General features: G+C 46.9%; 1 protein-coding gene across 3 annotated transcripts in view; it reads left to right on the top strand.

The window, feature by feature from the left end:
* Window positions 1-428: 428 nt before the first annotated feature.
* Window positions 429-25,209, top strand: part of ACSL4 (acyl-CoA synthetase long chain family member 4) — an 88,595-nt gene continuing 63,814 nt past the window's right edge. The window contains exon 1 of one of the 3 annotated variants that reach the window (XM_077285147.1): window positions 429-760. The gene's annotated coding sequence lies outside the window, so the exon portion shown is untranslated. The remainder of the gene's footprint in view (window positions 761-25,209) is intronic. The other 2 variants (XM_077285145.1, XM_077285148.1) reach the window with 2 other exon arrangements.

The raw sequence follows: 25,209 nt of genomic DNA, 5'->3' as shown, positions 1-25,209 counted from the left end.
TGAGTGTGTGTGTGTGTGTGTGTGGGGGGGGGGGTCTCAGCTCCAGATTGTTGGGGGGCTCTGCTCTAGATTGTAGAATGTATCTGCCCTAAACTGTAGGGCGGCTGCCTCCGTGCCATCCATATCCCGGATACATAGGGACCTTCCATTACATGGAATACAACCACACTCGGTGATCAGACCCAGCCACATCTATGTGCTCGCTGTGTATAGCTCAGTAAGGGCAGCCTGTTCCCATGTGGTACCATTCTCTTTCCTTCTCAGTGAGTTGTATGAATCATCCACAGCCTCAGGACTCATTCATTTTCCATCCCATTACCAGCAGTGTGACCAGTTCGTTTTATTATGATGCAGCCGTTCTATATTCAGCATAATTAACCAGAACAGGAAATGGCTTTTATTTTAGGGAGTGATGGAGCCGTACACACGAGCCCAGCCCCTCATACCCCCTCTCTGTGTGCGCAACACGTCAGGTGACACTGCGACTGCGCCGACTGGGTTCCCCCTCAGTTGATGAAAGATGGAAAAGGAAAAGGGCGGGTGATCGATGGGAGGCGCTGATTGGCTGCCCCCTATCGAATCAGATGACGTGACCGGCGGGTTTCCGGAGAGTGAGGTTATTGTCGGTCATTTACCTGAGGAGGAGGCGGCGGCTGCAGAGATACTGAGGCTGCAGAGATTCTGAGTGGCCGCCTGGAAGAACAAGTGTGCTGCTGCTCCCAGGGCCGTTATCAGCTCCATCACCGGCAGCTCTGCAACGGTGAGTGATGTGCCTGCTCCATCCAGACGTACCCGGCATGTGGGCTCTCCGGGCTTCAGGCGGATACATAGTGCTGCATGGTGTCAGGAACCAGGCGGAGTAATGGAGGGGGTAGGCTGTGGGCTCACTAACAGGAAAGTGCAGGTGGGCAGTTATGGGCAGGGGCGGTGTGACAGTGATGGAACCATGCAGACTCCACATGGGGCAGTCCCTACCTCCCCCATTCACGAGACTGTGTCCCTCTTCCTGTCCCTCTCCTTCCCCCTTTACGAGGCTGTCCCTCTCCTCGCCCCCCCCCCTTTACGAGGCTGTCCCTCTCCTTCCCCCCCCCCCCTTACGAGGCTGTCCCTCTCCTTCCCCCCCCCTTACGAGGCTGTCCCTCTCTCCCCCCCCCTTACGAGGCTGTCCCTCTCTCCCCCCCCCTTACGAGGCTGTCCCTCTCCCCCCCCCCTTACGAGGCTGTCCCTCTCTCTCCCCCCCCCTTACGAGGCTGTCCCTCTCTCCCCCCCCCCTTACGAGGCTGTCCCTCTCCCCCCCCCCTTACGAGGCTGTCCCTCCCCCCCCTTACGAGGCTGTCCCTCCCCCCCCCTTACGAGGCTGTCCCTCCCCCCCCCCTTTGCGAGGCTGTCCCTCTCTTTCCCCCCTCCTTTACGAGGCTGTCCCTCTCCTTCCCCCCCCCCCTTTATGAGGCTGTCCCTCTCCTTCCCCCCCCCTTTACGAGGCTGTCCCTCTCCTCCCCCCCTTACGAGGCTGTCCCTCTCCTCCCCCCCCTTTACGAGGCTGTCCCTCTCCTCCCCCCCCTTTACGAGGCTGTCCCTCTCCTCCCCCCCTTTACGAGGCTGTCCCTCTCCTCCCCCCCCCTTTACGAGGCTGTCCCTCTCCTCCCCCCCCCTTTACGAGGCTGTCCCTCTCCTCCCCCCCCTTTACGAGGCTGTCCCTCTCCTCCCCCCCCTTTACGAGGCTGTCCCTCTCCTCCCCCCCCTTTACGAGGCTGTCCCTCTCCCCCCCCCCCTTTACGAGGCTGTCCCTCTCCTCCCCCCCCTTTACGAGGCTGTCCCTCTCCTCCCCCCCCCCCTTTACGAGGCTGTCCCTCTCCTCCCCCCCCCTTTACGAGGCTGTCCCTCTCCTCCCCCCCCTTTACGAGGCTGTCCCTCTCCTCCCCCCCCTTTACGAGGCTGTCCCTCTCCTCCCCCCCCTTTACGAGGCTGTCCCTCTCCTTCCCCCCCCCCCCCTTTGAGGCTGTCCCTCTCCTTCCCCCCCCCCCTTTGAGGCTGTCCCTCTCCTTCCCCCCCCCCCTTTGAGGCTGTCCCTCTCCTTCCCCCCCCCCCCCCCTTTGAGGCTGTCCCTCTCCTTCCCCCCCCCCCCCTTTGAGGCTGTCCCTCTCCCCCCCCCCTTTACGAGGCTGTCCCTCTCCCCCCCCCCCTTTACGAGGCTGTCCCTCTCCCCCCCCCTTTGCGAGGCTGTCCCTCTCCTCCCCCCCCACCTTTACGAGGCTGTCCCCCTCCTCCTCCCCCCCCCCTTTACGAGGCTGTCCTTCTCCTTCCTCCCCCCCCTTTATGAGGCTGTACTTAATGACTTGTGACCATGTAATCAACGGAGCTATGTAAGGGGCCTCTTTGTGCTATTTCCACCCAGAACTTTCCCACTTTCCCCTGTAATGAACAGTTGGGCTTCTACATAATTTTACGACTCACAATTCAATGTTTTAATTATTAGGAAAATGCTTTTAACTAACAAACACAAAGCTTTAATTTTAGGTAATGATGTCTGTGTATTCAGCCGTGAGTTCTCATACTGGAGCAGAGCTGGCTTATTTCGGAGTCATCAGGCATGCTGTCTAATGGCGGACTGTAGTCCTTGTAGACTACAAGCGGCTGTGAACAGCAGATCAATAGGGCAACAATAGGAATACTGTCTGACGTCCCCGAACTCCTGACCGAGTCTTGTTGGTGCATTCCCATGGACAAGGAAGGAAAGTCGCCATGCACATAGTCAGCCAGCAGTAGCTTAATCGTTTATTAGCGCAATATTTAATTATCGCTCACTGGCATAGAATACTGAAAACAGTGTACATGGGAAGCTTTCAGTCAGTGTTGTGGGTGGAGTTATACACAGCTCAGCATTCTGAGTACTGCTACATCTACAGCAGGGAAATCGGGGATTCTATCAAAACGGCACATCACTGGAATTGGGGACTCGGACTCTGCCCCTACATCATGCTCCTATCAGGTTTACATAGCAAAAACCTCCTGCCAGATTACCTTTAAAATTGTGAATATTTTTGTCCATGTTTATCTTGACAAATACTACCCATAAAAGCAATATAAATACAACCAGGCATTTATTGTTATATTTTTTTTAAAATGTAATCATTTATGCATATATACAGCACCATCATTTTGCTCAGCGTTTTCAGATTAACCTTTCCTGCCCGCAGCAACCAATCATAGTTTAGATTTCATTTTACACATCACACTGGTGAAATGAAAGCTGTGCTGTGATTGGTTGATGTTAAGAGAGCAGACATGGGGGGGAGGGGGGAATATATCAGAGACACATAAAGAACTCTTCAGTGGAGGATTATACGCCTACACACGGGTGGTGAGGACTGTAAAGAACTACATTTGATACAACTATTAAATATTATGATATAGTAAGTACTCCTGCCCCTCCTGCAGATGTCTCTATTCTGAATGTGCGATGGTGCCAAACGATGACCAGTATGCCGCACGTAGCAGCAGTGGGACAGTCGGAAGGCAAGTGACTCATTCTGTTCTTGGTGACTAACTCCTGACTACAAATGAATGAGCTGTAAGCGGAGCCCCTACACCATCATCACTATTTCATGCAGTGCAGGTTGCCATTGAGATCCCAGATGGCGCTTTTATCAGGTACCTTCCTCCCGGATGGGTGCCTGTAGGATACATCCTCTGGAAGGAGCTAATGATGAGATTCTGATGTGCAAGAGCAGTGAGAACTGATCACTCGTTCTGGCACTGGTTTTCCTGGAAGTTCCTATTGGTGCGGCTGAAATGTGTATTATCTGGAATCTCCCGTTACTGATCTGATCTCACTAATTTGTGGTCTGACATGGAGGATCTCTACCCCTAGGCAGGATGTGAGCTTTGCAGGCTGTGCTTATGTGAATACGCAACATCACTGGTCATGGCTGATGAATTGGCTATTGTGTAGTCTACATTTTACATTTTCCCTTTGTGTAGCTCCTAGTGGTTTCGGTGGAAAGGTGACCATGCTTGCATCTATCTTGGAAACCTGATGTGAGATGACTCCCTCGGTCATTAAAGGGGTTAGCACTTTACAAGCATGAAAGATGTGCAGATCCAGTCTCTTGTAGCATATCTTAGGGGAAAAAGTTTTTTTTGCATTCTCATTATGAGATGTGTTTTTGGCAATCAATGCACTTGCCCCCATTAGACCTGAGCAATGTTATGTTGGGTCCTAAGTGTCACTGCAGTCCTGTCCCTATAGCATTGGTGTGTTCTTGACCCCAGATTTTACGACTTTAGTAAATGGTGCAGACGAAACAATTTTTGCCTGCCAAATGTGTAATTCTTGTGGGGGACGCCATGTTTCCTAGCATAGTGCATGCCTACTAAAGAATAGGCTGCCGTTGCTCGCTGGCCCTATTTTAAACAGGAAGGTGGAAAACTGTAGCAAATGGCTTGTATGAGTGTAACCACGATTTCTTCTAAACCAATGTCACCTAAACTGTGTGCTGATCAGGAAGTGTTGCCTAAAACTGCAATAAAGTGACATTCCTATGTATGTGTCCACGTGTCTATTACACAGTGATGTAAAATCACAGCTTAGCATTTACAATATAAACTTTGGTTATACTGGGTAACAAGGATTTTGCACAGTTGGTAGAGGGCAGCTGGTGGGTATAGAAAATCCTGAACGTGTCACCTGATATGCCTGGAAGTCACATTTCAGCAGCTGCTGTGGGGGCTGCACTATTCTGCATGTCCGTCCTCCCAGCACGGTCCAGTCCTTCAGCAGAAGGATGTGACGGACGCAGATCACATATGTTGTTAGCATGCGTGGTGGGCTGGCCCGTGGCCCCTGCAAGACCGACTGGGCTGAGTGTTTTCAGCTCTTACTATTGCTATACATTCAGGCATTTATCTCCAGGCAAGCGCGCAATAAAGTGTTTACAATATTAATATATGCTGCTATCGCCATTTAAAGCATTCCACAAATCCCATTTTTACATAACTTTGTGCATAAAGTGGTGCAAGAAATTTTGTCTTTGGCCTGTAGGGTGCAGGAATACTTCACTTTACAAATGTTTTATTTTTTGGCCATATGTCACACATTGCAGATCTGCTATCTACATACAACCTGAAATCATGTTATTCATTACCCCAGTCCTGTATGCTTGCTATAAAAGTATATGGTTTGTCCACCTTAAATACATATGGAGAAATTGACTTTATAGCGGTTTCCTAGCAAACATTTATCAACTAGGATCTTTGATCAAGCAGCTCAAGGAAATTATTTCCCTTTGACAACCATGTATAATGGAGCTATACAGTCCCAATGAGTTTTTTTTTTTCTTTTTCTCCAGTGATGGCAGATGGTCATGTTAATGAAAACAGTAAGTGCAGGTACATATCCACAGCATCTACTATATAATTGTCTAAGGGTCCTGTCGGTCCTGTCGATCCTGTCGGTCCTTCTCAGATATTCATTGGTCGCGGCCTCTGTCTGTCATGGAATCCAAGTCGCTGACTGGTCTCGCCAGCTGCCTGTCATGGCTGCCGTGACCAATCAGCGACGGCCACAGTCCGATTAGTCCCTCCCCTACTCCCCTGCAGTCAGTGCCCGGCTCCCGCTCCATACTCACCCCGCAGTCACGGCTCACAGAGGGTTAATGCCAGCGGTAACGGACCGCGTTATGCCGCGGGTAACTCACTCCGTTACCGCCGCTATTAACCCTGTGTGACCAAGTTTTTACTATTGATGCTGCCTATGCAGCCTCAATAGTAAAAACATCTAATGTTAAAAATAATTTAAAAAAAAAATTATTATATACTCTCCTTCCGCCACCTTTCCCGCTCCTCGCGACGCTCCGGTGACCGGTCCATGCAAGCGGCAGGTTCCGGTGCTAAGGATGGTATGCGACAAGGACCTGCCATGACATCACGGTCATGTGACCGCAACGTCATCACACCCTGGGACCGGAAGCTGCCGCCTGCACCGCACACAGGCGACAGAACTACAAGGGGCCCTCGGAAGGTGAGTATATGTTTATTTTTTAACCTGTGACATACTTTGCTGGCCAATATACTATGTGGCTGGGCAATATACTCCGTGGCTCTGTGCTGTATACTCCGTGGCTCTGTGCTGTATACTCCGTGGCTCTGTGCTGTATACTCCGTGGCTCTGTGCTGTATACTCCGTGGCTCTGTGCTGTATACTCCGTGGCTCTGTGCTGTATACTCCGTGGCTCTGTGCTGTATACTCCGTGGCTCTGTGCTGTATACTCCGTGGCTCTGTGCTGTATACTCCGTGGCTCTGTGCTGTATACTCCGTGGCTCTGTGCTGTATACTCCGTGGCTCTGTGCTGTATACTCCGTGGCTCTGTGCTGTATACTCCGTGGCTCTGTGCTGTATACTCCGTGGCTCTGTGCTGTATACTCCGTGGCTCTGTGCTGTATACTCCGTGGCTCTGTGCTGTATACTCCGTGGCTCTGTGCTGTATACTCCGTGGCTCTGTGCTGTATACTCCGTGGCTCTGTGCTGTATACTCCGTGGCTCTGTGCTGTATACTCCGTGGCTCTGTGCTGTATACTCCGTGGACATGCATGTTCTAGAATACCCGATGCGTTAGAATCGGGCCACCATCTAGTATGCCATAAAGGTCTGTCTGCCAGATAGGAGTCCCACCTCTGTGGAGTATGAGGGTTCCTCAACCCACCAGGCTGCAGAAGAATGGAGATGTGGCTGCTTATGTCACTCTTATGGGACTAATGGAAACAGTTGAGACAGTGTGTGGCATAATTAGTTTTCTATTACTTCTAGAGAAAGGACCACATTAGATATGTGAAAATGATAATGTCCCCCTAATGATCCCTTTATCCAGCCAGCTTTAGAGCAGCGCTAGCAAGCTCGCTCTTTATCTAGGCAAGCGGCTACCTCTGAAATGGCTGGTAATCTTGGCAATCGGCTATAAACTTTAGCCCATGAGGCTATACGGTTACTCCTCCTAGAAGGCTCTATGATGGATAATTATTTATTCCGGTTTCCCTTCAGCGCCCAGAGAATATTTGCAGAATATATTTCCAGCCGGACATTCATAACCCTTACAGTATTTTGGCTCCCGGCCGTCGCCGTTCCTGGGAATGCTAATCAGATTTTGCAATTGCATAATTTTCCGTTAAAACCTATTTTTCTGTCTACTTTTCCATTAGACCCTTGCGAATACTTCCTGTAACTGCGTGTGTTTTGTACAGAGGAGCCTTCCTCCTAGTGGTAGGCACAATCAAATGGCTTATAAAATTGAGCAATACACATTAATGTAGATCATCCCTACTTTATACAGCCAGGAGGTATGGTAAGTGGTTAGTAGTGGTGGTTGTTTGTGGAGGAGCGCCTGCTGGTGTGCTCGTGTGCCTGTGGTGTACAAAACTCTGAAGCTTTTCCAGCTCGCCATGCTTAGGAGTGTATAATCACTGTGACACTAAAACACATCTGTTACTTGTTACGTTCAAGAAGGAAACCGGGAGTATTGACTACAAGTTTGCATAATGCCAAACTTGGCCTTACCTTGTTCTTATTAATTTATGCAATGTTCACACGTTGCTTTTTTATTTCTGCATCCAAAACTTGATTTATTTTTTTAGGCGAAACCAAATCTGGAAATGATCGGCGGCCTTTTTCCTGAAGGGGCTTCACCGTCGTTTTTGCTGTGAAGTATAGCGAGCAGGCATCTTCGGAAATCCACCTGAAGAATGAATGTTATTTTAATCGCTTCATGGTTTCTGAATCCTGAAGTGGTTAATAAGTGACATAACACAACATTGTGCACATGTTCTGTGCATTATAATCATTTTATGGGAAACGTTTGCTATGGATTTTGTCATGTGACATGACAGTCACGGGACCCCTGGCGCCAAGTACGGCTGTATTGTACATGGTGGAATATAATAATAATCTTTATTTTTATATAGCACTAACATATTCCGCAGCGCTTTACAGGTTGCACACATTATCGTCGCTGTCCCCGATGGGGCTCACAATCTAAATTCCCTATCAGTATGTCTCTGGAATGTGGGAGGAAACCGGAGAGCCCGGAGGAAACCCACGCATCTCGGAGAGAACATACAAACTCCTTGCAGATGTTGTCCTTAGTGGGGCTTGAACCCAGGACTCCAGCGCTGCAAGGCTGCAGTGCTAACCACTGAGCCACCGTGCTGCCCATATAGTGATTAAGAAGGCATCGTCAGAGTAGTGGATAACCCATATAAGGCAGAATGTGAGTGAGCATATTGTGATGGCAGGGATTGTAACATACTGCTTTTCTCCTGACCGATGTTCTAAGCTGATACAGCCCTATCGAAGATCTGCTTTTATTTGGTCATAAATCTGCCTAAAACATTGTTCAGTATAGGAGACATGGGGGTTACACACACCAGTCAGAACGAGCTTGCTGACCAATTTTACCTATTGCCAAAAATGCCCCCCTCTACACCCCAACGCAGGGGTGCACGACCTGGTTCTTGGATGGCTGAGGGGCACAGGAGGCCTGCAATGCCGTTCTGCTTGGCCCCTAGCCATCTGACTCCTTTGTATCTCTCAAACTGCGGGTATACCTGCGCTCCTCTGGGCTCCTGTTTACCGGTGTGCTAAATAAGAGGACCCTCTTTGTCTACAATAGTGGCAATTCCAGAAATGGAGCTGTAGATCATGGCCATGTGCACACGTTCAGTATTTTTCGCGTTTTTTTCGCGTTTTTTTGCTATAAAAACGCGAAAAAAAACGCTAACATATGCCTCCCATTATTTTCAGTGTATTCCGCATTTTTTGTGCAAATGTAGCCTAGGGTATGTGCACACGTCCGGATTTCTTGCAGAAATTTCCTGAAGAAAACCGGAAATTTTCTGCAAGAAATCCGCATTTTTTTTTTTTTTTCGTTTTTTTTCGTGTTTTTTTAGCATTCTGCAAGCGTAATTAGCTTGCAGAATGCTAAAGTTTTCCAAGCGATCTGTAGCATCGCTTGGAAAACTGACTGACAGGTTGGTCACACTTGTCAAACATAGCGTTTGACAAGTGTGACCAACTTTTTACTATAGATGCTGCTTTTGCAGCATCTATAGTAAAAGATAGAATGTTTAAAAATAATAAAAAAAATAAAATGCTTATACTCACCCGCAGACAGCTGATCTCCTCACCGGCGTCCGTTCCGTATAGATGGTGTGTGCGCGCAGGACCTTCCATGACGTTGCGGTCACGTGAGCGGTCACATGACCGCTCACGACCAATCACAAGACAGTGACGTCATCACAGGTCCTTCACCGCACACCAGCTACAGGAACCGAAGCGGCAGCATGCACCTGAGAGGCGGGAAGACATCGAAGGTGAGTATAGGACTATTTTTTATTTTAATTCTTATTTTTTGACCAGTTATATGGTGCCCAGTCCGTGGAGGAGAGTCTCCTCTCCTCCACCCTGGGTACCAACCGCACATAATCTGCTTACTTCCCGCATGGTGTGCACAGCCCCGTGCGGGAAGTAAGCAGATCAATGGACTCCTAGGTGTGCGGAATCCCCTGCAATTCCGCATTTTAATGAACATGTTGCTTTTTTTTCCGCGATGCGATTTTTTTCGCGGAAAATAATACAATGGATCAGAATATGCTTTTAAACTGTGCTTGGCCCTTGGAGTGGTACAATTGCAAAATTTGGCATCTTTGATGTAAAGTGTAACTATAATTTTATGTGAGTTTTCAGAATAATCTTTGTGTGTAAATGAGTTACTATTTCTGTTACTTGACTTGTGTTCTTCTGTTACCCCTTTTCGCAATAAAAGCCTCACCAGTTTTGTGCTTTTTTTTTTTTTTTTTTCTCCATCCAATTTCTCTCCCTTCTCTCTCCATAGACTTTTATAGGCATTGCAGGCAGGTTTGTTTGACAGATTTAGTGTATGCACATGTCATATTCTAGTGGATTCCACCTGTAATCCACCTGAAAAAAGCTACCAATAACATGAACATAATGCACCGCAATGTCAAAAAGATGCTGCTGTGCTCTTGTTGTCTTGTGTCATGTCTGATAACCACTTCAGGGATTGGAACCTTCAAAAGTATAGAGGTAAAGATGCCAGAAGTGGCTTCACCTGGGAAAACTCAGCAGGTGCATCGTGTCAGTCTAATTCAGACACTGCTAGCACATCCTAGCGTTCTGCCATCAGTGTCCTAATGGAGGAACCGCTAGTCTCCAGAGTAGACTGATCTTTTTGCTGATACTATAATGTGCTTCGCCGTTGGTACTTTCCCCTTCCCTGTAGTATTCATTTGTCAGCTGCACATAACCATTGTACTAAACTTTTATCCGTTCTGTCTGGCCATTCTGTGAGTTGCTATAAGGGTATTAGCCGGGTGCAGCTGCTCCAGTGGTTGACTCTGTGTCCTGAGGCATCACGCCATGGGTTACTACCAGACATTTCAGGGCAGACAAATGATTGCTCTACTTCTTCTTTTTGTCACCCTGACCCCAGCATAGTGCACTCTTGCCAGACAGATTGGTAAGTTAGGAAAGGGGCTAGGTTAGTAGCCATGTAAATCTGATGTCTGCCTAGTGCTTTGGGTCCGCATTCCTGAACAGATGCTGTTTGCCAAATTGCATCAGTATTTGCAGTTGATAAGCGCAATCCACTGAGAAAATGATTTGCTTTGTAAACATCTGATATACTTTAGGCAGCTGTCAATAGGCTGCAGACAGACACCTTTCAGTGCTGGCATATCTCCTATGGTGGGAATGAAGGATTGATGGCTGGATTTCATCTGATGTTTGGGTTTTTCCCTTTTCGGCTTTTTAAAAGCCATCACTTATGACGGTTAGAATCTGAAAATGACTAAAGGTACCTTCACACGAAGCGACGCTGCAGCGATAGCGACAACGATGCCGATCGCTGCAGCGTCGCTGTTTGATCGCTGGAGAGCTGTCATACAGACCGCTCTCCAGCGACCAACGATGCCGAGGCCCCTGGGTAACCAGGGTAAACATCGGGTTGCTAAGCGCAGGGCCGCGCTTAGTAACCCGATATTTACCCTGGTTACCAGCGTAAAAGTAAAAAAAACAAACAGTACATGCTCACCTGCGCGTCCCCCAGCCTCTGCTTCCTGACACTGACTGAGCTCCGGCCTTAACAGCACAGCGGTGACGTCACCGCTCTGCTTTCACTTTCACTTTAGGGCCGGCGCTCAGTCAGTGTCAGGAAGCAGAGGCTGGGGGACGCGCAGGTGAGTATGTACTGTTTGTTTTTTTTTACTTTTACGCTGGTAACCAGGGTAAACATCGGGTTACTAAGCGCGGCCCTGCGCTTGGTAACCCGATGTTTACCCTGGTTACCAGTGTAAAACATCGCTGGTATCGTTGCTTTTGCTTTCAAACACAACGATACACAGCGATCGGACGACCAAATAAAGTTCTGGACTTTATTCATTGACCAGCGACATCACAGCAGGATCCTGATCGCTGCTGCGTGTCAAACGAAACGATATCGCTAGCGAGGACGCTGCAACGTCACGGATCGCTAGCGATGTCGTTTCGTGTGAAGGTACCTTTAGTTGTAATGAAAATGGTCAGCTTTTTTTCCCCAGTGCTGTCATTACAAGTGCAGCGCTGCAGACTGTGCTGGCCTTGCTGGCAGAAAGCAATGGAAAGATACCAAGATGAATTAACAAATCATCTCTTAAGACCTAGAGGTTTTCATGTAAAACTTAAATAATCACCCCCCCCCCTCCAAAAACAAACCAATACTCTTCTTCCTGGGATGTAGGTCCTATCTGATGGATTACCAAAAAGCTGCAGTCGATGCTGCAGATTGGCTGCACAGTTCTCTGCCAGGAGACGCATGTGTGTCAAAGGGGCGTTACCACTGTGAGACATGTAGGTCAGGAGAGCAGACTCAGTCATTACATGTCTCTCACTGGTAACATCACCTATCATTTACAATAATCTATGAAAGCAGATTCTTAGGGAAATCTGTGTCCGGCCCATAGATCTTAACTACTCATTTACATAGTCCGGAGTAAAAAAAATCGACATTTATTCGGACTCCCATGACAGCACTACGAGAGAGGGGATCCGCCCTTCAGGAACAGGAAACCTACAGATACAAAAGGGCGGCACCTCTCCCATGCATCAGTTGGTTTCCTGTTCCTGGAGGGACAGATGCCTACAGACATCCTAAAGGACTCAGGCTGGCTGGCTGAATCAGGTAGCGGGGGGTCTCCTACCTCAGCCGGTGCGGGAGTCCCTGGAGACGCCACGGTGGTCCTGGCAGGACTGCACGTCAGTGGCGTGTTGCAGCAGGGAGCAGAGTCCGGAGGATTCCTGATCTCCTTTTTGCGCCGGTAAGTATAGCCGCTCCTTCGGTCCATGCGGGGTGGTGAGGTACCGGTGGCAGGAGGTGTACGCCGTCCGGGGCGCTGCTGCATGTTTTTTCCAGCGTCCTGCACCGCTCTGTGTGTGGAGCGTTTCCGGGTGCGGTGACGTCAGGGGCGGAGTCAGCAGACGCTTCTGGGTCGCCAGGTGACTGCGCATGCGCAGTCTATCCAAGATGGCGGCGCCCATCGATCCTGGACGCCGGATTCCTCACAAACCCCGCTGACCTCCCAGCTGTAGCCTGAAACAGCAGGGACCAATGAGAGTGACGCCAGGCAGCCTGCTGACCAGAATTCAGGGGGATTTAAGAAGGTGTTGGATTTAGAGCCCTGCTTTTGGCCACATCTTCATCATTGAGAGTGATGGTGAGCAGCAGCCTCAGCTGCTGGATGACGTGCGACAGAAGCCCATGGAGAAGGAGCATGTCAGAAGTGACCAGTCCAGCTGTAAGAGCTCATCCAAGCAGGGATCGAGAGCATCGACTGGGAAAGAACCCCCCTCGTGTTCCGGGGAAGAAAAGTTCAAAGACGAAACATAAGGAGTGCGCCCTATGTGGAATCCCTTTACCAGATTCTTATCCCAAAAAATTATGTGCCCCCTGTATACAGCAGACGGTGAGGTCTACAGGATTGGAAGGGGTTAAGTGACATCAGGTCAGATAGAAGGTATCACCCTTATTGTCCTCCTCTAGGTAGCGGAAGAATCTGTGAGTACGGCTAATTTTAAAGGAGATGATCCTTATGGAAGTAAGGGAATCCCTGCGGTCTCTATCCCAGGCGGGAAGTTCAAAACATAAAGCTCCCTTGATCTCTGATTCTTCAGAGGAAGAAAGAGAAGAAGGTTCCTATTGCTCTATTCCCTCTTCCTCGTCATCAGAAGAGGACTCAGGCCGATTTTGTCTACCTCTGGACCGGGTTGATAAATTAGTTAAATCGGTCAGGGGTACGATGGGCCTGGAAGAGCCTAAAACGCAACTTTCCAGACAGGAAATGATGTTCAGCGGATTAGACCATAAAAGACGTAGATCTTTTCCAGTGATTGATAAAATTCAGGATTTGATTCTACGGGAGTGGAAGAAAAAGGAGAAGAAAGGTTCCTTGCCACCAGCATTAAAGCGCAGGTATCCCTTTGAGGATGCAACCGTTGATACCTGGGACAAGGCCCCTAAGTTAGATGCTGCGGTGGCAAAGGCATCAAAGAAAGCTCATTGCCATTTGAGGACATGGGAACCCTTAAAGATCCTCTTGATAGGAAGGCAGACACCTTCCTTAAAGGTACCTAGGAAATGGCGGCCGGATCTTTAAGACCGGCAGTGGCCGCAACATGTACAGCCAGATCGTTAATAGTCTGGCTGGATCAGTTGGAGTCACAACTTAAGGAAGGCGCGTCCAGGAATGCGCTCCCGGTAATTCAAGATGCTGCGGCCTTCCTGTCGGACGCTTCAGTCGATTCGGTCAGAATGGCGGCCAGAGCAGCAGGACTTTCCAACGCAGCTCGTAGAGCCTTATGGTTGAAGTGTTGGTCTGGAGACATTCAATCAAGATCCAAGCTTTGCGCTATCCCATGCAAGGGGGAATATCTCTTCGGGCCAACACTGGATGAGTTGCTTGAGAAAGCAGGGGATGACAACAAAAAGTTCCCTAATTTGTCAACATCATCTTACCGTCGCCCTTTCAACAGAAGGAGATTTGGTCGTGGAAGAAAACGAGTGTCCTCACCCTCTAGAGATAATTTTAGATGGGAGGATAGGCGCAGGAGAGGTACGGGCTACATGTTTCGCCGTTCCTCAAAAGAACGTAAAAAACCAGACAAATGACTAGCAATCCCTGTGGGAGGGAGATTGGCAGCCTTCTCTTCCGCATGGTCTGACATCACAAATGGTGACTGGGTCCGAGGCATTATATCAGAGGGTCTGAGACTGGAGTTTAATCACTGGCCTCGTGATAAGTTTAAACTAACCCCCTTACGTTTGTCCACCGTTGAACAGACAGCTTTGGAAGCAGAGGTCATGAATTTATGCCTTAAAAAAAAGTGCTGATTGAAATCCCAGAGTCAGAAAGAGGAAGAGGGTTCTACTCTCCTCTATTTCTGATTCAAAAACTGGATAAATCATTTAGAACTATCATTAATCTTAAGTCCCTTAACCCCTTCCCGACCTGTGACACAGCGTATGCGTCATGAAAGTCGGTGCCAATCCGACCTGTGACGCATATGCTGTGTCACAGAATGATCGCGTCCCTGCAGATCGGGTGAAGGGGTTAACTCCCATTTTACCCGATCTGCAGGGACAGGGGGAGTGGTACTTCAGCCCAGGGGGGGTGGCTTCACCCCCCCCCCCCCCCGTGGCTACGATCGCTCTGATTGGCTGTTGAAAGTGAAACTGCCAATCAGAGCGATTTGTAATATTTCACCTATGAAAATGGTGAAATATTACAATCCAGCCATGGCCGATGCTGCAATAGCATCTGCCATGGCTGGAGACCCCGATCTGCCCCCACCCCACCCCACCGATCACCTCCCCAGTCATCCTTTTTTCCCCCGATCTCCGTTCCGCTCCCCTCCTCCCTCCTGTCGGCTCCCCCGGTCATCCTGTCCGCTCCCCAGGTCCTCCGATCCCCCCCCCCCCCCCCCCCCGTGTTCCAATCCCACCCCCCCATACATACCTAGCTCCGATGTCCCTCCCGGTGTCCGGCCGTCTTCTTCATGGGTGCCGCCATCTTGGAAAATGGGCGCATGCGCAGTGCGCCCGCCGAATCTGCCAGCCGGCAGATTCGTTCCTGCACATTTTGATCGCTGTGATAAGTTCTATCACAGCGATCAAAATAAAAAAATAGTAAATAAATCCCCCCCCCCCCTTTATCACCCCCATAATAAAATATAGAAAATATAATTATTTTTATTGTTTTTCCATTAGGGTTAGGGGTAGGGTTAGGGTTAGGGGTAGGGTTGCACTTAGGGTTGCACTTAGGGCTAGGGTTGCACTTAGGGCTAGGGTTGCACTTAGGGCTAGGGTTGCACTTAGGGCTAGGGTTGCACTTAGGGCTAGGGTTGCACTTAGGGTTGCACTTAGGGCTAGGGTTGCACTTAGGGTTGCACTTAGAGTTGCACTTAGGGTTGCACTTAGGGTTGCACTTAGGGTTGCACTTAGGGCTAGGGTTGCACTTAAGGTTGCACTTAGGGTTGCACTTAGGGCTAGGGTTGCACTTAGGGCTGCACTTAGGGTTGCACTTAGGGCTAGGGTTGCACTTAGGGCTAGGGTTGCACTTAGGGCTAGGGTTGCACTTAGGGCTAGGGTTGCACTTAGGGCTAGGGTTAGGGTTGGAATTAGGGTTAGAATTAGGCTATGTGCACACGGTGCGGATTTGGCTGCGGATCCGCAGCGGATTGGTCGCTGCGGATTCGTATCAGTTTTCCATCACGTTTACAGTACCACGTAAACCTATGGAAAACCAAATCCGCTGTGCCCATGGTGCGGAAAATACAGCGCGGAAACGCTGCGTTGTATTTTCTGCAGCATGTCAATTCTTTGTGCAATTCCGCAGCGGTTTACACCTGCTCCATAATAGGAATCCGCAGGTGAAATCCACACAAAAAACACTGGAAATCCGCGGTAAATCAGCAGGTAAAGCGCAGTGCGTTTTACCTGCAGATTTTTCAAAAACTGCGGAAAAATCCACACAAATCCGCAACGTGAGCACATAGCCTTAGGGTTGGAATTAGGGGTAAGACTAGGGTTAGGGGTGTGTTGGGGTTAGGGTTGTGGTTAGGGTTGGGATTAGAGTTAAGGGTGTGTTGGGGTTAGTGTTGGAGTTAGAATTGAGGGGTTTCCACTTTTTAGGCACATCAGGGGGTCTCCAAACGCGACACGGCGCCACCATTGATTCCAGCCAATCTTGCGTTGAAAAAGTAAAATGGTGCTCTCTCCCTTCCCAGCCCCGACGTGTGCCCAAACAGTGGTTTACCCCAACATATGGGGTACCAGCGTACTCAGGAGAAACTGATCAACAACTTTTGGGGTCCAATTTCTCCTGTAACCCTTGGGAAAATAAAAAATTGCGGGCTAAAAAATTATTTTTGAGGAAAGAAAAATGATTTTTTATTCACGGCTCTGCGTTATAAACTTCTGTGAAGCACTTGGGGGTTCAAAGTGCTCACCACACATCTAGATAAGTTCCCTTGGGGGTTTAGTTTCCAAAATGGGGTCACTTGTGGGGGGTTTCTACTGTTTAGGCACATCAGGGGCTCTGCAAACGCAACGTGACGCCCGCAGAGCATTCCATCAAAGTCTGCATTTCAAAACGTCACTACTTCCCTTCCGAACCCCGACGTGTGCCCAAACAGTGGTTTACCCCCACATATGGGGTATCAGCGTACTCAGGAGAAACTGGACAACAACTTTTGGGGTCAAATTTCTCCTGTTACCCTTGGGAAAATAAAAAAATCAGGACTAAAAAAATTTTTTTTGAGGAAAGAAAACGTAATTATTATTTTCACGGCTCTGCGTTATAAACTTCTGTGAAGCACTTGTTGGTTTAAAGTGCTCACTATGCATCTAGATAAGTTCCTTGGGGGGTCTAGTTTCCAAAATGGGGTCACTTGTGGGGGAGCTCCAATGTTTAGGCACACAGGGGCTCTCCAAACGCGACATGGTGTCCGCTAACGATTGGAGCTAATTTTCCATTCAAAAAGTCAAATGGAGCGCCTTGCCATGCGCCCAAACAGTGGTTTACCCCCACATATGAGGTATCGGCGTACTCAGGAGAAATTGCCCAACAAATTTTAGGATCCATTTTATCCTGTCGCCCATGTGAAAATTAAAAAATTGAGGCTAAAAGAATTTTTTTGTGAAAAAAAAGTACTTTTTCATTTTTACGGATCAATTTGTGAAGCACCTGGGGGTTTAAAGTACTCACTATGCATCTAGATAAGTTCCTTGGGGCGTCTAGTTTCCAAAATGGGGTCACTTGTGGGGGAGCTCCAATGTTTAGGCACACGGGGGCTCTCCAAACGCGACATGGTGTCCGCTAACGATTGGAGCCAATTTTTCATTCAAAAAGTCAAATGGCGCTCCTTCCCTTCCGAGTTCTGCCGTGCGCCCAAACAGTGGTTTACCCCCACATATATGAGGTATCAGCGTACTCAGAACAAATTGGACAACAACTTTCGTGGTCCAGTTTCTCCTTTTACCCTTGGGAAAATAAAAAAATTGTTGCTAAAAGATCATTTTTGTGACTAAAAAGTTAAATGTTCATTTTTTCCTTCCATGTTGCTTCTGCTGCTGTGAAACACCTGAAGGGTTAATAAACTTCTTGAATGTGGTTTTGAGCACCTTGAGGGGTGCAGTTTTTAGAATGGTGTCACTTTTGGGTATTTTCAGCCATATAGAACCCTCAAAATGACTTCAAATGTGAGGTGGTCCCTAAAAAAAAATGGTTTTGTAAATTTTGTTGTAAAAATGAGAAATCACTGGTCAAATTTTAACCCTTATAACTTCCTAGCAAAAAAAATGTTGTTTCCAAAATTGTGCTGATGTAAAGTAGACATGTGGGAAATGTTATTTATTAACTATTTTGTGTCACATAACTCTCTGGTTTAACAGAATAAAAATTCAAAATGTGAAAATTGCAAAATTTTCAAAATTTTCGCCAAATTTCCATTTTTTTCACAAATAAACTCAGAAATTATCGACCTAAATTTACCACTAACATGAAGCCCAATATGTCACGAAAAAACAGTCTCAGAATCGCTAGGATCCGTTGAAGCGTTCCCGAGTTATTACATCATAAAGGGACACTGGTCAGAATTGCAAAAAACGGCAAGGTCATTAAGGCCAAAATAGGCTGGGTCATGAAGGGGTTAATGAGTACCTGGTTAATAAAACCTTTAAAATGGAGTCAATCAGTTCAACAATAAAGATGTTGTTCAAACACTGCTTCATGGTGGTAGTTGTAGACTTAAAGGATGCATACTATCATATACCTATCCATGAGAACTTCCAGAGATTCCTAAGAGTAGCGGTGTCTATGGGAGGAATTGTTCGCCATTTTCAATTTAGAGCTCTTCCCTTCGGCCTTTCAGCAGCACCTAGGGTGTTTACTAAAGTAGTCGCTGAGGTCATGGCGCACTTACGAGAATTCAATATCCTCATTATTCCTTATCTGGATGATTTCCTTATAGTGGGAAATTCAGCAGACCATTGCCTTTCACAAGTGAAGACAGCTACGTCCAAACTAGATCATCTGGGCTGGATTATAAATTATGAAAAATCCCGATTACAGCCCCTAAAAGTTCAGAGATTCCTAGGGCTATTATTAAATTCAGAGACCCAACAATGCTGTCTTCCACCTGATAAATTACTCCATATTCAACAACAGGTGTTAAAGGTGATTAATAAACCGTCCAGGACCCTTAGACAGGCTGTCACTGTTAGGATCCCTAATTTCGTGTATTCCCGCCGTCCGTTGGGCCCAATTCCATACCAGACCTTTACAGGTTGAGGTACTGGATAATGATAGAGCCTTACAAGGGTCCTTGCAGGGTCAGGTGACATTAAGTCCAGCAGTTCTTACATCCCTTAGATGGTGGCTGAAAGAAGACAAACTGTCAACAGGTGTTCCCTGGGTAACAGACGCCAGCCCTACGGGGTGGGGGGCACACATGGGTGACATTGTAGTTCAGGGTCTATGGGACCCCCAAACATCAGCCTCTTCTAATCAGAGAGAGTTAATGGCAATTGAATTTTCAGTTAAGGAACTCCTCGTATATCTACAGGGTCACCATGTCAAGATCCACTCCGACAACCAGGTGGCGGTAGCCTACATAAATCACCAGGGTGGAACACACTCCGAATCTCTGATGGAAGTAGCGGACCGCCTGCTCCAGACAGCAGAGAGCCATTTACTATCTTTAACTGCACTGCATATAAGAGGGAAAGAAAATATAAAAGCAGACTTTCTAAGCCGCAACACTTTAAAACAAGGGGAATGGTCTCTGAACAGAGACATCTTCGATCAGATTGTCCGCAAGTGGGGTCATCCAGAGGTGGACTTATTTGCCACCAGGGACAACAAAAAATCAAGGAAGTTCTGTTCCCTAAATCCCAGGGAGAATCCGTTGGCTGTGGATGCCTTCCTGATCAGATGGGATTTCTGATTGGCTTATGCGTTTCCCCCCCCCGCTGTGCCTATTGCCTCTTGTGGTCAGAAAGATAAGAGAGGATCGGGCAAGAGTCATACTGATCGCCCCATTCTGGCCCAGAAGGGTTTGGTTTGCCTGGCTCAGAACCATGTCGGTGGAAGACCCCCTGGGTACTTCCGGACATTCCGGATTTACTCCATCAAGGTCCGATCAGCCATCCACAAGTGAAGGGGCTCCATTTGACGGCATGAAGTTTGAGAGGTCGTTGTTAAAAAAAAAAAGAGGTTTTTCCCAAAATTTAATTGATACCCTTATGAAGAGTAGAAAACAAATAACAACAAGAATCTACTCTAGAACCTGGAGGAAGTTCCTGGCCTCTTCAGATTTTAATATTGAAGAAGGAATACCAATTAACCAGATTTTAGAATTCCTGCAGAAGGGGTTAGAGCTACAAGTCTCAGCCCTAGGGGCCCTGTTTTCTTGTAACATTACTAATAACTATTGGGTATCAAGGTTTATTAAAGCATCGAGTAGAGCTAGACCTATACACAAGAACAGGTCGGTGCCTTGGGATCTCAACCTAGTCCTTTCAGCCTTGACTAGGGAACCGTTTGAGCCCTTACATTTAACCTCAGTTAAATTATTGTCCCTCAAAACAGCATTTTTAGTTGCAATAACATCTGCTCGTAGGGTAGGGGACATACAGGCGCTCTCTAGACTCTCCCCTTATACAGAGTTTCTACAGGACAGCGTAGTCCTCAAACCGGACCCAGCCTATTTGCCAAAAGTGGCCTCACATTTTCACAGATCACAGGAGATAGTGTTACCGTCATTTCTCCCTAATCCTTCTAATACGAAGGAAGAACTACTCCATACACTAGATGTTAGGAGATGCCTGTTACAGTATATCGCAGTCACTGACGCTTGGAAGAGAGATAATGCGTTATTTTTATCCTTCCAAGGTCCTAGAAAAGGGCTTAGAGTATCGAAATACACACTAGCGAATTGGATTAGGGAGGCTATCTCTCTGGCTTATACTGCAGGTGGAGGTCCGGCTCCGCAGAATCTGAGGGCGCATTCCACCCGGGCCATGGCTACATCCTGGGCGGAAAGATCTGGAGTATCAATCGACCAGATATGTAAGGCAGCTACGTGGTCGTCCCCTTCCACCTTTTTCAAGCGCTATCGGTTGGACTTTGGGTTCTCCTCTGATCTCACCTTCGGGTTAAGGGTGCTACAAGCTATAGTCCCTCCCTAAGGTAGTTTTACATCTCTGTAATTCTCTCGTAGTGCTGTCATGGGAGCCTGAATAAAGCATTAAGCTATTTACTGGTAGCGGCATTTTTCGGAGGCCCATGACAGCACCCTTAGTTCCCTCCCTATTCACGTGGGGGTTGCACTTCCTATAATGTATATAATGAGATATATAGATCTCACGTGTGGTATCTAGTTATAATGCAATGGATTAATTTTGTATATAGACTGTATATAATTAATATTTGTGTGCTACTAACCGCGGTAGTCCTCTCAGGCTCTAATATACAACTGATGCATAGGGAGAGGTACCGCCCTTTTGTATCTGTAGGTTTCCTGTTCCTGAAGGGCGGATCCCCTCTCTCGTAGTGCTGTCATGGGCCTCCGAAAAATGCCGCTACCCGTAAGTAGCTTAATGCTTTTTCTTAATAAGACATCAGCTGGTAGATATCAAGGTACCACTTTATTAATCTTCCTATGTCGTACATGCCCATATAGATGGCTTACGAGGCTTGATCCTACTGACAGATTCCCTTTAGCAAGTAGTGGACATCTCTGGGCTCACTCACACCAGCATATTACTGGGACGAGTGCATCCTGATAAGAAAAGGGATTGTACTCAGACCAATGTTATTCAATGAGGCAGTACAGATCTGCGTATATTTTCTCAGCTGTATTAAAGTGAGGAAAAAAAAAAAAAAAAACCTGCATGCTGCGTTTTCACTCCAGAATCAGATGGGTATGAGAAAAATCGATGCCATAGGAACCATTAGTATGGCATCTGATTTTTACGGATACATTGCAATTCTGTGATCCTGTAAATGATTTAAAAAAAAAAAAAAAGACAGTGCACGGATAGCAAGTGAGGAAAAAAATAGTCCCACTTTTCTGGATGAAAATCGGCCTGATTATTTACTTTATTTATTTATTTTAATACACTCATGATCCCAGCCTGGGAATAACAATTGGAACATGGGGCACTTGGTAGAAGTCACATCACGCTTTGTGCTCAGGCCGTTGTGTGACTACCTAGTAGCTGATGTGGCTGCAATCCGTAAATCTCAGATGGATCTAGTTGCAATCCAAATACCCATCTTGCAAACAATCTTCAAGTACTAAAGGTTATAATTCCTGCGTTTCAAAGAAGCGTTTGGTAAGAGCAGCTGGCGTACTACACATTCCTTGTGATGTAATTTTTTTTTTTTTTTTTTCACAGAACTTTTTATATAATTAAAGCATAAAAAGATGGATGCTTAATATAACAAGTGTAATGAAGTGAATCCAGGAGGGCAGCGATATATTCTCATCTGATCAGTTTATAAACATTCCTATTACAGCTCGCAGTACATTTGATAGTGAGCGTGGTGTGAGCTCTGGCCATCTTCCCAGAGAAAAAGCAGCTGTCATTGGAATTCTCTTTTAATGTGCAGCCCATGTCTAAAATAGATACCCAGCAAACAATGCATCAGGAGGTGGAGGGGCCGCCAGCGTCCTAGGGCTGTAAAATTACATAAGGACCCTGAGGGTTACTTTAGATTGACAGTCCGTAAAGTTTTTCAAACAATTGCATTATTTTTCGTTAGGTACGCTAAAGGCATACTTATTAATATGCAGACTAAGCCCAGCTTAACGTTACTTTTGTACCTTTTTTTTTTTTTTTTGCAATCTTTCATCTTTATCTGCACCTCTGTACATCCAGCTTCACATGGCTGAATGAGGAGTCCTATTCTTACACAGCTAAAACTACATTTCCCAGTAAATTCTGTTATATTGATCCTAATGTGTACTTTATAAGATCAAATTGGTATTTTGGATAATATCCCCTTTAATCTGTGGCAGTCAGAAGCATAAATTACTTTGGGCCAGTAGTTTTAGTTGGCAGCGTCCTATCTGTGTACACTTTTAACTGGTTTCTAATCATTGTAGAGCAGATTGCACTTATTGTCACACATTGAAATTTCCATCGCTACGACGTTACGATTCGTGACGTTCTAGCGATATCGTTACGATATCGCTGTGTCTGACACGCTACTGCGATCAGACACCCTGCTGAGAATCGTACGTCGTAGCAGATCGTTTGGAACTTTCTTTCGTCGCTTGATCACCCGCTGACATCGCTGGATCGTTGTGTGTGACAGCGATCCAGCGATGTCTTCGCTTGTAACCAGGGTAAACATCGGGTAACTAAGCGCAGGGCCGCGCTTAGTAACCCGATGTTTACCCTGGTTACAAGCGTAAACGTAAAAAAACAAACCGTACATGCTCACCCGTCGGTGTCCTTCAGGTCCCTTGCCGTCTGCTTCCTGCTCTGAGTGCCGGCCGGAAAGTGACAGCAGATCACAGCGGTGCTGCGATCTGCTCTCACTGTACGGCTGCACTCAGAGCAGGAAGCAGACGGCAAGGGACCTGAAGGACACCGACGGGTGAGTATGTACAGTTTGTTTTTTTTTACATTTACGCTGGTAACCAGGGTAAACATCGGGTTACTAAGCGCGGCCCTGCGCTTAGTTACCCGATGTTTACCCTGGTTACCTGGGGACTTCGGCATCGCTCCAGCGCCGTGATTGCAACGTGTGACCGCAGTCTACGACGCTGGAGCGATGATTATACGACGCTGCGACGTCACGAATCGTGCCGTCGCAGCGATGAAAATTTCAATGTGTGACGGTACCCTTAGTGACACTGGATTTTCGCTCCGTTTCCATTTTCTAGTCGATGTTCATATTTTATAGACTCTCGGACCTCTAAAGTGACATTGTATTGAATGACTTTTTGCAAGAGTCATCTACACAAGTATAACTTGATAATTTTTCGGTAATGCATGTTAAGGGCTTGTCCAGGATTACGATATTGATGATCTAATTAATCAATATCAGATTGTTGGGGTCCAACACCACCATCAATCCACTATTAATCCACAGCCGTCAAAAGTTCAGTATGCAAAATCTGAACATTACAGCTTCATACATTGTGTATTTCAGACCTGGTAACAGCTCAGGGGTGGAAGAATCTCTGATATTGATGACTGATCCTTAGTGCAAAAGTCCGAGACAGCCCATTTTGTGCTTTTACAGAATTACTTGTCATCAAGGGTGCCCCTTTATTAGCCAAAATGGAGAGTGAATTCTGTTCAAAAGAGCCTGTTGCATCCATGTATTATATTGTCATATTTTTTTTTTCAGTGGCCTAATTTGGATTTTTAGCTAAGAGAAGCCATTTGCAAAGCTATAGGCGGACTGCCAGGCAATCATTTAATGAAGCACTATCATGAAAGTTTATTATTTGCTAAACCAGTGTGTTGTAGAGAAAAAATTTAAATCCATAAAGGCCTCTCCAGAGATGGGACATATCACCCTCACATGGAACATTTGGGATTAATTATTACTGGTAAAGTGAGAGAGCGAGATGCCCCTGCAACCTCCATTTTAAGTGGGGCCTCCTACAGTGACCAGTTAATTACAAACGGAGATCTGCTTCGAGAACCAGACACCTAGCCTAGAAATCGTATAGCTCAGAGGCGAAGAAGTACCCTTCCGAGGCAAAAGCTTCCTTTGTTCAAAGCACGGATGGCAGACTTTCCTCCTGAGCCAGTGATCAGTGATGAATATTGGGTTTTGCATCATTTCAATATTTGTGAGATATATTTTCAGCGTTGTAGCAAAGCTGCGAATATAACGCATTCACTTGCCTCACCGTAATTAAGGCTGTTCTAACCCCTCCACCTTAATATAGGTCCGATGGAGGATGCTATCCATGCCATGTTTCATTTCTATAGAAAGGTAAAATTGCAGTAGGAAACATCACCACAATATCTACTACCTGAGACATTCAAGGGTGAAGATATCCGTAAAGTTGGGGATCTCATAAACTTCTAAAAGAACTAGCACATTCCACAACCAGCCCCTCTTCCCTGTTTCTGGGTGAAATCGCTATCTAATAAAAATGAGCGTTTGGGTTTCTGTCATTGTTAATTTTCTGGGTGCATTAGTAAAAAAAAAAAAAAAAAAAACGGTTCTGGCATTACACAGTATGATTAATAGGCGTCCACTGATCTTTTTTTTGCCTTGTGATTTTCTGTGAAATTCATATAAGGATTGTTTGTATGTGATTAAAAAGAAAATGTGATGGCCTCAATGTGCAGAGTAAAAAATAAGCCACCACTATTAATGTAAGGGTATGTGCACACGATGCAGAAAATGCTGCGGTTCCGCAGCTGCGAGTCCGCAGCAGTTTCCCATGAGTTTACATTACAATGTAAACCTATGGGAAACAAAAAACGCTGTGCACATGCTGCGGAAAAAATCGCGCTGAAACGCAGCAGTTTACATTCCGCAGCATGTCACTTCTTTCTGCGGATTCCGCAGCAGTTTTACAGTTGCTCTAATAGAAAACCGCAGTTGTAAAACCGCAGTGAAATCCGCAGTAAA

This window comes from Ranitomeya variabilis, chromosome 2 (assembly GCF_051348905.1).
Source record: "Ranitomeya variabilis isolate aRanVar5 chromosome 2, aRanVar5.hap1, whole genome shotgun sequence".
Classification (NCBI taxonomy): domain Eukaryota; kingdom Metazoa; phylum Chordata; class Amphibia; order Anura; family Dendrobatidae; genus Ranitomeya; species Ranitomeya variabilis.
Note: the sequence above shows the minus strand (reverse complement) of the source record. Positions and strands in the feature narration are given on the sequence as shown.